Genomic DNA, 14640 nt, shown 5'->3' with positions numbered 1-14640 from the left:
GGCAAGTGTAGGGAGGCTGAAAGAAGAGGGTGTTGTTACTCTCATTACTGCTCAGATCAGTATATCAGTCTTTTGGTGGACCAAAAGTTCTTTTAGTGGGAAGGCGTGATCCGAATTGGATCCTTAAACCCTCTTAAAGTTACCCAAACTCTATAAAGAAACTCATGCCGAAGTTCAAAGTCTTGTAGATATCGAGCTTATCAGAAATAACCTCTGAATAATGGTAATTTGCAGCCAGCACGAAGCAACGAGGACCTTCGGTCAAAGCGCTTGACCGTTGGCCCATGGAGACTATGCATGGCACAAAAATGGCAGTTGGGAAGCTCAAACCCAGAAACAGAGGTTGTTTATGATATGCGATTAGCGCACGTATTGCTGAGCAAAACCACTCGAGAAAGAAAAGCCCCGAGCGCTCGGTCACAAGGGAAACCAAAAAAACCATGGAAAGCGCTAAAACCGACAGGCAGGTCCCACGCTCAAAACTAGCGGGATATCGGAGGCATTTCGGGTGGTAAGTGGGTTTGGCCGAGGACCCAGCGATTCCATACACTGAGTGACGCGTGTCCGGCGGGGAGAGAGAAAAACCGCTTACATCGCGGACTAACGATCAAGCAACTCAACCGCACGATATAAGCGAAGACCTTAGGATCTGGGGGTCCCAGATCAACGGCGGAGGTTCCCCCCGATGGATTATCGAACCCCAGGGATAAATAAGCTACGGTGCATAAAGATTTGAAGTCTGACGGGGATGATGAGTTGGCAAAGATTCGTGTTTCGCGGGCATTCTTGGAGTAAACGGAAATAACGGTCGTTTCAAACAATCGAGTGTTTCTGGTGAACCTGACACTTATCCGTTACGGAATAGGTGGCCACTTCCCTGTGAGTTGTGATACAGTGACTGTAACAACCGAAAGAAGGGATTCAAACGGACAGAGGCAAGGAACGAGAGAGCTGAAAGCAGAAACGAATAGTGAGGAAGCAGATGGCTTAAAGCCACAAACTGGCAGAGATAGAGAGGGGGGGGACAGAAGAAGCGATGAGAGCGAACAACGAGAAAAAGTTGAATGCGCAGAGAGCCTTTGGAGTCACTCGGAGGTCGAGTGAAAAGCCAGAGAGCTCAATTGACAGCAGCATATTGTTGTTGAAGTTGCTTGGAGGTCAAGTGACTCACAAAGGCATGCAAAGGCCGAGAGAAAGAGCTTAGAGAAGCCAGAGCAGAGAGCCTCGAGCCACAGTGAAAGCCAAGAGCCAGAGCGAGTGCCAGAAGCAAGAGCTAAGAGCCAGAACCAAAGCCCACGCCAAAGAACCAAAACTAGAGTCAGAGCCAAGAGCCAGAGCCAAGAGCCAGAGCTAGAAAGCCGAAGAGCTCCAAGAGCCAAGGGATGAGATGGTGTTCTGAGCCCAATGTGCCTGTGTAAAACATTGGAGTTGAGAGTGAAACTTGTAAAAGAATTGTTGCCATAATCCTAGGGAGCCTAGTCGAGTTGACTAGAGCTCAAGGAGACGTAGCCCAAGATATCAGGGTGAACTCCATATTATATTGTTGTCTTATGTGTTTGTTTTTACTGCTGCTTTAACTACTGTTATATGCATTTATATATCAGTTTAAGCACATTCCCATATCAGCACAAACAGCAGATTTTAAAGTAAATAATCAGTTGAAATAAATACAAGCATACACCTTATTTTCAAGCATTTCTTAATTCCGCATTGGTTAATCATTAAGACTTGGGAAAATTTAAAGTTTTGGAAGTCAAAGAGGTTCTTGTAAGTTAGACAAGAATCCTGAGAGCCCCATTTTCAAATCAGCAGGCAAGGTGGAAGAGGCCACGATCCCTGGTGCCATAATCAGGCCCAACAACAAGCCCAGGAAGTCGCTGATACTTATCATGCAGCAGTTCCCCCTAAAACTCATAATGAAATTTGTAATATGGAATCCCTTGTTGCTCATGACAGACTTTCTTTCTCAAGCTTCAAGATTTTGGGAGATGTTTCTACCTGGATTGTTGACCTTGGGCATGCTCGAGGTAGAAGGAAGAAATATCTTATTGCCTTGGCACTATATTGGCAGATGAAGACCCTATTGGGAAGGGCTTTGAAGGACAAGTAAGAAGAGAGATATAATATTGTTAGTTTGGAAGACGTCAAATTTGTCTAGCGCAATCAAAGAATTTGTTTAGAGAGAATGGGCACAAGATTGTCACACATTGAACTCCCTTTCCAGTGTGAGCCCGCACCTCCTGTTCCACCTAATTCCAATGTCAGAGACCCAACTATTGTTAGATCCTCGGATTCTTGAGTTTGAATGATATCTTGCAGTTTTTGTTTTTATATTACAACAATAGATACTCTTGTTATACTGCATTGTTAAAACTTTATTCGTAGGAGGCAAAAAATATTTGGTTCTCCATTGCGTAGATTGAGGCCACCTACTTAGTGACATGGTTGAAGATGTGACTTGTTTGATGTATGTCTTTTGCATGACATTTTGAGGCAATACTATATAAACTTTAAAAAAAATGTCATATTTGAGACCATACTCTTGGCCATGGAGGGCCATTTGTAAAGATGTTATACTTATAGCCCCCCTTGATAGAGTATCTGGCAGCTCCCCATCCTCTTACATTATATATTTGCAAATCATTAGGACCACACCTTGAAATATTAGGCAGAAATAAATGTATTATAGAGCTAAGATGAGAAGCGATGACTACAAGGTTCCATCTTTCCCAAGAACCATCCAATCCCAATGTGTATATGTCAAAGAGTGTATGTTTCCCATTCTTTGGGAGCCAAGTCCTAATTGGATGAAGAGATGGGTTGTTCTTCAAGGGGTGGTTGCCAAGTATGTTTTCATGCCAAATATTCATTTTTTCATTGCTTCCAAGGATGACAGAGAGGTGAGATTGCAATAGAGGGATGGTTGTTAATATCCATATTTTTGATGCACCTTTGATTGAGGGAGGGTGGTCAAAACTTTGATTCCTAGGTCTTAAGAGGTATTTCTATTGTAGATCCTATTTCCACCAATCAATTGTCCATGATTAAGCACCACAATAATTTTCCTCCAAATTCATCATTATTAGGTATTTCCCTCCTAGACCACCATAAGTTATAAGCAACTTAACAACTATGCAGTTCACTATATGATTATTTTAGTGTTTGATTTCCCTCTTGCCATAAAAAAATTCTATTTTCTAGACCTTACTCTCCAAACCTCTGTGATTCCAAAACATGATCATCATTTATTGTTGGCTTTTGAGGCTCCCCCATTTTTGGGGAATTGAATCGCCCTGATTTTTGTTACTTCTTGTGTTTTGGTTGAATATTCCTTCAATGGTGTTTCACGTACCCAATCCTTTATCTCTATCTACATACACTTCTCTTCTATCCTTGTTAAAGTTTCCTTCTTGGTTTCTTCGTTGACCTACTAGCTACTAAATCCTTGATTTCCTCTTTTTGTAATTGTTCTCCTTATTCAAACTCAATGAAGGTTAATCCTAAGGACAGGGGGCGGGGAGGAACCTCCTCCCAAGCTGGGAATTTTAGCATTTAAGATAAGGATGGGCTAATGGCTTGGGAAGGAGAGTAGAAAATGTCAAGTGAATGGGTAGGAATGTCTTCAAGAGGAGGCACTTTTTCCTTTTCTCAATTTGCTACATTAGGGATTTCATTGCATTATTAGTTCTTCATTTGGGATAAAGACTCAAACTACTTCCCTGAGGGATTTGTGAGTCTAGGTTATTGTTTTCATTTGAGGATTGATGGGGGATTTTCCTAGAGGAAGAAGGGTCTTGAGGGGAGGAAGAACCCCAAGGAGAGTGTTTGGATAGGTTTTCCTAGAGATTATTAGCCCTTTTATTTTGGGTTGTTACCATTGTTCACCACGTACTACTTGTTTTTCGTTAGAGATCAAGTATTCTTACATCCAAATATTTGTTAGATCTATCATAATTATTAAATGCTCCATGTTCTTCAAAGAGAGATAATGGACCAATTGATCGACAAACCATTGAGCAAGTGTGACATGATTGTGACCATCAAATTATTAAAGTAAAAGAAAAACATTAAATAAACATATTAAAATAACACTAGACTTGAAAGCACATTAAACCAAATTGAGCTTAACAAACTTCTAATCTCAAAATATCCAAGCATTCTTCAATTTTGTTGATTCTTCTCCTACTAAAAGCTTTATGTTGGTTATTATGGCATGGAATGGTGTAGCCACATGTAAAAAGGATGTTATGAACTTCTAAGGTATGATGCTCCCATAAAGCTGAAAACTTTAACATTGGCGAGTGTTGGCTAGTTTATGATGGCCATCACCTTTTTTGGCTAAAGATAAGTTCCCCTCCACTAATTATATACCCCAAGTAAAACAGGATTGATGGGAAATTTACATTCATCAATTTCATAAATGTAGTTGATGCATTACATAAACCAAAAGGAATTACCAACCATTCATATAGACCTTGCCTCATCTTGTAGTTAGTATTATGAGTGTCTTATTTGACTCACACCTAGTGGTACACTAATTTTAGATCTATTTTGGTGAAGTATCATATTAGAGATGATTGAAAAAATTGTTGTTCACAGGTTGATTGTTATTTGGAGATTTGTTGTCGATATACACCCTCCAAGTGCCATCCTTCTTGGTAACTATGATGATAGGTGAGCCACATGTTGAGGTGTTTGTTCATATGAATACTTGTTTCAATAGTTGCTATAAATTCTTCACTTAATACTCTTCTACTAAGGATTTTCTATATAGTCCTATGTTTAGTAATGGAGATTTGGGAAATGGTTGTACTCAAATCTCCATTGCCTTCCTAGGTGGTCTGTCCTTTAGGCTCTTGGAACACTTCTATGTAATCTTATAAAATACTCTATACTTGAAGGCTCTTGTATGTAGTACGTCATTCTAGATATTAATTTACTAATATCAATTCATGTCCTTGTTGATCATGTCTCAAGAAGAGGAATCCAAACTTCCTAATTTACCTAATCAGTGTTTTCTTGGTTGGAAATTACTAAGGAGATCTTTGATTTACCTTTGTGTGCATTGATGATAAAGTATTTTCCATCCTTGATAAAGAGGTATTGGTTTTCTCTTCTTATGAAGATTGCATTCCCAATTTACATATAGATCCTTCAAACCAATACACCGCACACATCAAGTCGCACCACATCTGCCCTCCACTTCTTCAATTTAGTATGCATTGGTGGAAAATCCGATGTTATACTACTTAGCAACTCTAAGCTCTACATCTTTATTTTCCCATCCTAGTGGGTATGCACAAGGATGGTTATGTACTTCAATTGAAGCTCACCCATGACATTCTTTACTATAAGGTTGACCTATGAGCTAGAGTCAAATAGAGCAACCAGCATATTTTTTTTTAATTGGATCTTGAAAGGAAAAAGTTTGTTCATCTCCTCCTCCTTTAGATGAAAAATGTTCATGTTCACCTTCATCTACACCATAGTGACAAAAATATTTTTGTTTACATATGAGCATATAATCCCTCTCTAATTCCCTGAGTCAATGTCAAACATGATCTTCTTTTATGAAGCATGCTTTCAATTACTTGGATTTAACTTGGTATGTAGCTTCCAACACTTGTCTTCCACTAGAGTCCTACCCTAACCTCCCTAGCTAAGCGTATTTGCGATTTATTAAATTAATGTATGAGACCATCATCTTTGAATAAGACTTAATAGGTAGTTTCCATGTCGTTAATTAATGCTACACCATAGTGACAAAAATATTTGTATCCACATATGAGCATATAATCCCTCTCTAGTTCCTTGAGTCAATGTCGAACGTGCTCTTCTTTTATGAAGCATGCTTTCAATTACTTGGATTTAACTTGGTATGTAGCTTCCAACACTTGTCTTCCACTAGAGTCCTACCCTAACCTCCCTAGCTAAGCATATTTGGGATTTATTCAATTAATGTATGAGACCATCATCTTTGAATAAGACGTCATAGGTAGTTGCCATGTGATTAATTAATGCAAGTGGTCATATTTATGAAATAAGGCCTATTATCCATCCATATACGTGTAACTTGGGATAACAATTTTTTCTCCTACATTGCAACTTTCTAGCTAGTGGCTAATGCCCGAAAACCGCCCATCATTTCCATCATCAAGAATTCCATCATTGTTGTTTGACAATTGCTTATAGGTTATCTTCCAAAAGACTTGCATCTTCAAAATATTATCAAGGGAATCTAGGTTTTGTTAAAACGATTCAATCATCTGAGTTACTCCATGTTTTGTGTCAACATAATAAGTTTTAACAATATGGCTAACGAAGGCTCCTATTTGGCCACACAGACACTTTCCATCAATGATCAAGAGTCCTATTTTCTCATTCCATAGTTTTATGGCTAAGTTTTAATCCATTTTAGTTTTAAAAAAAATTGTTGCGAAGAGACACCTTGGAAGAAGAGTACAAATGCAAACTAAAAAATCTCACACAAGACCATGGAAAGGATCACCAGTATCAATCAATAAAAGGTCCCTCCGCGAGTTTAAGGTATGGGGCTCATATTTTTGTTGATTATAATCTAATAGGCCATCCCATCTATGATTTTGCTTCAATGGCTTGTCTTATCCATATCATTCAAGATGATATCAACCTATCCTCTGACATGTTGGATGTGGCATCATCAAAAAATCCTCCATTCATTATTGGAATGCAATACCCAGCTTGTAGTTATTACATGCAAGGTGAAATTGCAATGGCAACTTTCATTGTTTCTAATATGTGGATTAATGCAAAGGATAGTCTCTCTAATGATGAGTCCTCCACTTTGGGCCATGATATGTTCTTTGGGAAGTTAGGTGTCATTGTCATTTACAAAACGATGGATATAGAAGTGGCAGGATGTTTGTTATTCTTGGCATGTAACAGGAGAATTCTAGCAATGGGGTATGATACACTTCTAGTGGAAGTAGGTCGACATCTTTATGTGGATTGGATTTTTTAGAAGCGGAAGGGAAGAACCCTCCCCCCATTTCCCCCTCAAGCAGTCATCACAGTGTTAAATTGCACAAATAAGGTGTGCAATGAAGGGCATAAATTTTCCCATCTCCAGATTTCAACAGTATGGCATCTTGACAATCTATTAGCATTTTAGTATTGGATGGAAATTAGACATGAAGAAAAAAGAGTGGAGATCGTCCTACCTACGCCCCTACAAGCAAGATTTCGATTGCTAGTCATCACTAATAGTGTAGGCAGAGAAGATTGGAATGGGGCCCAGTGTCTCAATTTCTCTAGGTTTTTCATCATGTCATGTAAACTTGGAGACAAGCAAATGCATATAATGAACCAAATTCAACAACTCCAAGAGGATATCACTACCGTGTAGTTAAAATATAATTTATTTGTTTCTAGTGTGACCTCCACCATGGAAATTTTGATCAATCAAAGAAAACTAACGTAGAAAATCAAGGATGAATTGGTCAACCTCCCTTTGCAGTTTGAAGATTTACAATTTACTCTTAGCTGACAATTAGTGGAGTCGCCTTCTTCTAGCAACATTGTTAACAACATGAAGATCAATTTGTTTAATCTCAATGCTCTTGTTCAATCACAATCCAAGAAATCTGAGCATGGAGATCTAATCTTGCCTCTTCCTAAAAGTTGATATGTTTTTTAAGTGTTGTAAAATTTTGAATGTGTTTTGGCAAAATCTATACAACCTTATATAACAAACCCAAAATAAAGGAAGCCTAGGTATTTGTTACGATAGGCAATTGGAGAAACATCTTATGCTTGGACTATCCCTTGAAGTGGCATAATTGTTGTGCCCACAACATAGACTTTATGAATACAATTTCTCATTATATTTTTAAAGAAAAAAATTACGTGGTCCCTCTATGTCATGTTTAAGAGATGATGTTGGAGTATTAAAACACAAATTATTAAATTTTGGACTAATTGATGGTTATTTAGGTGGGATATGTGATCCCAAAGGTTTGTGGGTCACTAACTAAAATTGTAAAACCATATCAACGCAACTTAACTAATAGATGTTTTCGCCTTTATCATCAGAATCCAACAATACAATTTTGGGCAAGAATGTGATTTCTTATTATTTAAAATGTGTTCTTGAATACATAAATGGATTCACTACCTTGGCAAAACCTTGGGGTACTTGAATTCTGCAAATTACACAACTCAATGTTAGGATTCTAAAAAATCTCTACTAATTTTTGGGCAAAATTCCAAAAAAATAAATTGAAAAGCGTCAAAACATCTATTAGTTAGACAACACATATACCCAAGGGCTTGGATGAGCTAAGTAAAATACAAGATTAAGAGCACACCTTAATCACTAAAAATGGCATTACCCAATGCAAATTTCATTTCTCTAATCTATGTGATACCCTCTCAAATCTTGATTCCAAAAAGGACATGAAGAAGCCAAAAAAAACATTGACAATGCCCTGGAAATCATCATGAATGAAGTTTTTAGCTATTGAAAAAGATTCTAAGAACATGCCTTCATTAAAGAAAATGTCATTGCCCTACTTTGTGCATTTACTAGAAATAAAAATTCAATTATCAATCACTTTGTGCATGTACTAGAAATAAAAATCATCATGGATGAAGTTTCAATTATCAATCCCTTTGTGCATGTACAAGTGAAGCACCTACAACCACACAAAACTATGTCAACATCAAAACTCCAATTTTTATGTCTACTGAAAAATCCAGCCATCAAAACGTAAGGCATCATTTTAGTAAACTCGTTTCTTTTTCCTATGTATTCTATAAATTCATGAGATAAATTAGAGATGTTTTCTTATAATAATCACTTTCGATATTTAAAAAATTATCCCTCGTACTTTTTATTTTATACATTTTCTCAATGTCGGCCAATGAACACCAAAGCAAAAGGTCATTACACTCCAGCTAGGAACTATGTTCATGGGCACATCCAACCAGTGTGCAAGCCATGACTGGAGCTAACATGCACTTAGAGAATCAAGCTTGGATAGGAGTATCACTAGCGTTCATTAATGCATTAATATTTCTCATATGATTTAATACTTTAAAATTGCATTTCCCTACATTTAACCAAAAACCAAAAATTTCATTTCCCTCCAATTAACCACAAACCGACATTCCGTGAGAAGATGTCTTAAATAAAACCAACATTCCATGAAGATATGTCATAAAATATATGCAATAACAAGCCTTTTTAAGATACACTCCTTATTTCAAGGGGAAAATCAAAATTTGAATGAGCTCAGCATTAATTTAGTGATCGATCTTGTAATTTAAAAAAATAACAACCATATTAAAGAATATAGTATTAAAGATATTAACGAAATTATAAAAAAGTGGATTTACGCAACATCAACAAAAATAAAATATTTTATTTTTAATGATCTTTGTTAAGAATGAGCAAGTCTTCTCTACAACTAGGGCATCGGCAAACTAGAAGCTGTTTGTCCAACCCGGCAAGTTTAGCACCAACGTTGGTCGTAGTTGACATCTCATTTACCAACATTGATCCTAGTTGACATCATTATGAGAAGATATGGGTGGAGTTGGAATGGATGTCCCCTCTCTTTTAGAGGGGAAGGTTCCTCAATATTTAGAGGCAAAGGTGCTTAGATATTTGGTTTCAGTCTTGAAATCAAAGGCAAGCATTTGATACAAAGTTAGTGTTTTTATTCCTCAATTAGACACTCTCATCTAAGCCAAGGAGAAAAGCCCTGCTTTTGTATGAGTCAGTATTGCTAGAAAAGTTCATCGACCATTGGACTAGCGCTTGCCCAATGTTCTTATGGATATCAAAGCATTGGACTCTTGAGATCCAAGATAAGATTTTCTCTTATACATGTAGTTGTAGATATTTTCTATTCTATTCATCAACACTGAGGAAAGAGATCTAATATGTAGTAGGTCAAGACTTTATTTCATGGAATCCATGGTAATATATCTTTTCAATTTGTCACTTGATTTCCACATGACAATGGGGATTTTTACAATCCTATGTGGTTGTTGTAGCGGCTACAACCACCCTCCAAAATTTTGCCTATGCTTCGTTTTGGAGCCTCCCTTATAAATTACAGCAGCTCATCTTGCACTGACCCAGGTACTTGTACTTTGATTGAGCCTCACCTTTGAATCATGGCTTGTGTTTTCTTGTTGCAATTGTTGTCTAACCCACAAGCCAATCTCTTGACTTGGTTTTCACCCAGTTCCAGGCTTGCCTTAGAGAACTGTGCAATCCTCGAGGGCAACCAGCCTTGCTTTCGAGAATTGCGCAGTCCAAGCTGACAGTGAGCCTTCAGTTGGGAAATTGCGCAGAGCTAGTTGACAGCCAACCTTCAGCTGGGAAATTGCACAAATCATGAGAGGCATCCGAGAAATTGCGTAGAAGCCTCTTACTTAGAAGTTGCTCAATGCACAAGCCAGTAAGTTGCCTAGTCCTTCCCAGAACCACACAATCTTTCTAAGAAATGCATGGTGGCTTTTCTCGAAAAGCAAAAAGGAAAAAATCGGAAAAGCATCCCTAGAAAATAGACCTCTATTTTTAGCAGCCCGAAGGAGACACTCGAGTTATTTTGGAAACTGTCGCCAAGTGTCATTTTTCCTTGATTTTTGGACTTCGTGTCATAAACCCTAAATCGACCAAATCTATTTAATCAGCGCAGCTAGAGCTCATTTTCACATTCGATCTTGGAGCTCTAGCATTTATGAAGAGATAAAGAAACCTTCGGTGCGATCGTCGTCGCTTTTCCGGGTAAGTCTTGCTTTTCTTGTCTTTTGCCGCTTTTTCTGTCGCTTTTGCTTGTTTAGCTTGTGAGAGTGTTGTTTCATTTGTTTTGTTGAACGACTGTTGGCCTTTTAACTTATTTTAGCTTGTAGAACTGTTGTTGTAAATTTTGCAGTCTTTCCCGAGTGTCGCATGCATTACCGAATTTTTGCACTAACAGTCATCGTTACGGCGGCTCTCTCCACATGCTTCATTTTCCTTCAGTTTGATTCATTTCTACACTTGTTTTACTTACATGCATCGTCATTCAATCAGATTTTCACCTAGCATATCACCATCCTTTAGATTTGCTCGATTTCACACTCCTCTTGGGTAGATATGGGCTTCCCTTGCCCGGATATCGCCTTCCCTTTCATGCAATGTGCATTCTGGGAGATCAAGGCCCAACCTTGGCTTCTGGAATTGCGCAAAGGCTGCCTTGGGTTGGCTCCAAATGCAGACTATGTAGTTCCAAGAGCTAGCCTCCCAGTCCTAGGCACTGAGACTTCGCAATGTGCAGTCTCTCCTAGCTTGTGTCGAGACTAAACTGTGCATTGCGTATTTCCAGTCAGCGAGCCTCCCTCACTAACTATTGGGACTGCGCAATGCGCAGTTCCAAGAGGCATCCAGTCACCTCTGTGAACCAGAATTGCATAATCCCTCCCAGCATCTGCCCAGTTTGTTGCTTTGGTCTTGTATTGAAGTGCTTTTGGTTTTAAGCTAACATTTGCATGCCATGAGTGTCCTCTCTGTCTCCAGGTACAGCTGTTGTTAAGCATCTCTGTAGCAGTTATAGTTAACATGGCTCCCAAGAGAGTTGCATCAAAGAAAACTGTCGAATAGAAATGGGGAAGCAGTTGAGCAGGTGCCAATTAACATGCCAGTTTACGTAGACACTCAATTGTTTATTGAGAAGAGCATGAAGTTGACATGGCAGCAGATCAAGGATATCTTCACAGAGGACTTCAAGGAGGACTTAGAGGATCGACGAGTTTATGTCAATGTCCAGCAGTTAAGCTTTTACAAGGTTGCATGCAGGTACCCCGCCTTCCCATGTGCTAACATTATTCGCTGGATCGTCTCACACGCAGATCCAGAAGCTATGACATTGAGCAATGCCAGCGGGATAGAGCTTGCCACCTTCAAGGCGGAGAACTATCATCAAGGGTATCATTTACCTCAGCCGACGAGGTGTATAGACACACTTTTCTATGCCACCCACAGTGAGGTGAACATAAGAGATATAATCAAGCAGTGGGTGAAAGAGTCGTCAAAGTTCAAACAGGCACCCAATCATGTTTACAAGGCAAAGTCTCTCAGGAAGACCTACCAGTTCTTGATCATCTTTGCATGCCGAATATATGGTCAAGAGAGCACCGAGACCTTTCATGAAGGTTGGGTAGTTGTGTTAGACCAGTTGGTGACTAATGGAAGGCCCTTCAACTGGTCGGACTTGTTGGATCATCAAGTTGAAAGTCCATGTGACTAACGCCTGGAATCCACCCAAGGATGAGCATGCGAGATTATACACGTCTGCATACTTACTGGATGCAATATGTGCCCAATAGCAGTTTCCTCGCATGAGCTAGACATGGACACCATAAAGAGATTGTCGTCAATATTTATTGGAAATTGCTTTCCGACTGCAGCTACCGAGGAGTAATGGCAAGGTTGATTGACCATTTCATCATCCTGTTATACAAGATGATCTTTGAGTGGGATCCACCTTGCATGTCCTAATAAGCAATGGAGACGATACTTAACATTACAAATTGGTATGCCTCACCCAGTGGCACCTTCATCAGAGTGTTTGGTGAAGAGAAGCCTCTGCATGTTCTACCAAGGTATGCCACGAACAAGTTGGTCATGCAAGAGGTCTCATATCACCTCTCCACAAGGTTATCAGAGAAGAAGGCACCATGGCCCGCTCTTCCTTTGTGGATCGGATTGTACGAGATTAAGAGCTTGAAATATGTGGATGTCGAAGCTAAGGAGATATTGAAGTTCGAGTTCGGCACCAAAGACTTCAATCTGTATGATCCCCACGGTATTTGCAAGAACCACTGTGCGAAGGTGTACTATCCATGGATCCACAGGACATTTCACTGGCACGAGGAGGACCCTTGGAGATACTGTTACAATGACTCCAAGCTCCACGAGTCGATCAATATAGCCACAACTTGGAAGGTTTCTCTACAGGCAACAGCAGCACGATAAGCAGCAACAACAACAACAATAAGCATCACTCTGGTGCAGGACAAAGGTAAGAGGAAGATTGTCGAGAACCCAGAGGCTGAGCAAAGCTACAAGATGAGAGCAGATCATATCACTAAGAAAGCAGCTTTGGCAGTGGAGGCAAAGGGGCAGCAACGGATAAAGAGGGCAAAGCGAAGGAAGAAAGAAAAGAAAAGGCTAGAGGAAGCAGAACAGAAGTTGCGAAAACAAAGAAGTTGAAGGAAGAGCAGGAGTTGAGAAGGAGAATAAGGTAAGAAAAGCATAAACAAGAGGAAGAAGAAAGGCAAGGCGCGACAGAGAAAACAACGCCCATACAGGTTGAGGATTCAGAACAGTCGACAGTTGAAGAAGAGGGTGAACAGATGCAGGATCAGGAGCTTGCTCAACAGATTGAGCAACTGATTGAAGTGATGGACATGGAGTTGGGGGATGAGCCACAGAATGAAGACATCGACCTCATGCCAAGAGCACCCAAGGTCACCTCTCAGTCTCCTCCACCTCCAGTGTCAAAACCAGTCCCGAGCAAGCAAGGAGAGGTTGTTCTCCTTGATGATGATCTAGTTATGGATGTGTACAATCTTTCATTCGATGAGTTGCAGAAGAAGATTGTACAGGCGCGAAGGAAACACTTTCTGAATGATCACGCGTCACCTGCATTCATGAAGGAAAGGGTGATAGTGTCAGATGTCAAACAGCATCCAACTGCCATTGTCGATGCCACCTTGGCCTATGCAGGAGCCACAAGCTCTAATGTTAAGTTCTTGTTGGTCGAGAATGAACAAATGGCAAAGAACTTGCAGGCGGCCACGTAAGAGGCAGAACAACTCAGAGAGCGTAACGCATTTTCCGCAATGGCAGAGATGAGGAAAGTGATACTCGATAAAGTATCAACACTCAAGACTGTGATGCGAAGCTCTATGACAAATTTAGCATCATGCATAAAACAGTTGTCCATATGCATGGCTTATAGCAGCAGAGCAAAAAGATTGCGCAAACTCTCAAGGACATACATGTTGCCATCGTCCATGTGCAAGAGTGGACTATGTGGTAGAAAGGGGCCCCGCTTCACTTGTGAAAGATGATGAAGCCTCAAGCAGATCTAGAGAAAGCAAAGGTCTCGATGTTGACCCAGAACTATGAGCAGCCACCCCATTCGTCACCAGCATACAGGCCCCATATGCACGGTTGTACATATGTTTGGATGTCATGGTGAGAACGCACACGATCCCTTCAATCGGTTCCCTCACCGAGGCTAAACACAATAAACAAGTCCGACTAAAGACGATAGGTACATGGAGGAGCTAAGGCAGGAGGCCACCAGGGATGACTTGGAGCTTAGCGCACATAACATGCAAAAGTACATTGGTGGTCCTGTCATGGTCAACACCATGTTGCACATGCTTCAAAACAAGTTGGATAGAGGGTCCAAGACCATATACCCAGATGCTATGGAGGCAGGAGTCTATTATCAAAAAGACACCATAAAACAATTTTGGGAACATCATCTCACAGTACCAAGCTTGGCATGAGTACGCGACCAAGCATCACCAAGTGGAAGTTGCCGAGTTAGTCTTTCCCCAAACTTCGAAGTCATAATGTTGTGTCTTGTTAGGCTC

This window comes from Pinus tabuliformis, chromosome 8 (assembly GCF_031772625.1).
Source record: "Pinus tabuliformis cultivar Carrire ecotype Pingquan chromosome 8, CPIR1, whole genome shotgun sequence".
Taxonomy (NCBI): domain Eukaryota; kingdom Viridiplantae; phylum Streptophyta; class Pinopsida; order Pinales; family Pinaceae; genus Pinus; species Pinus tabuliformis.
Note: the sequence above shows the minus strand (reverse complement) of the source record.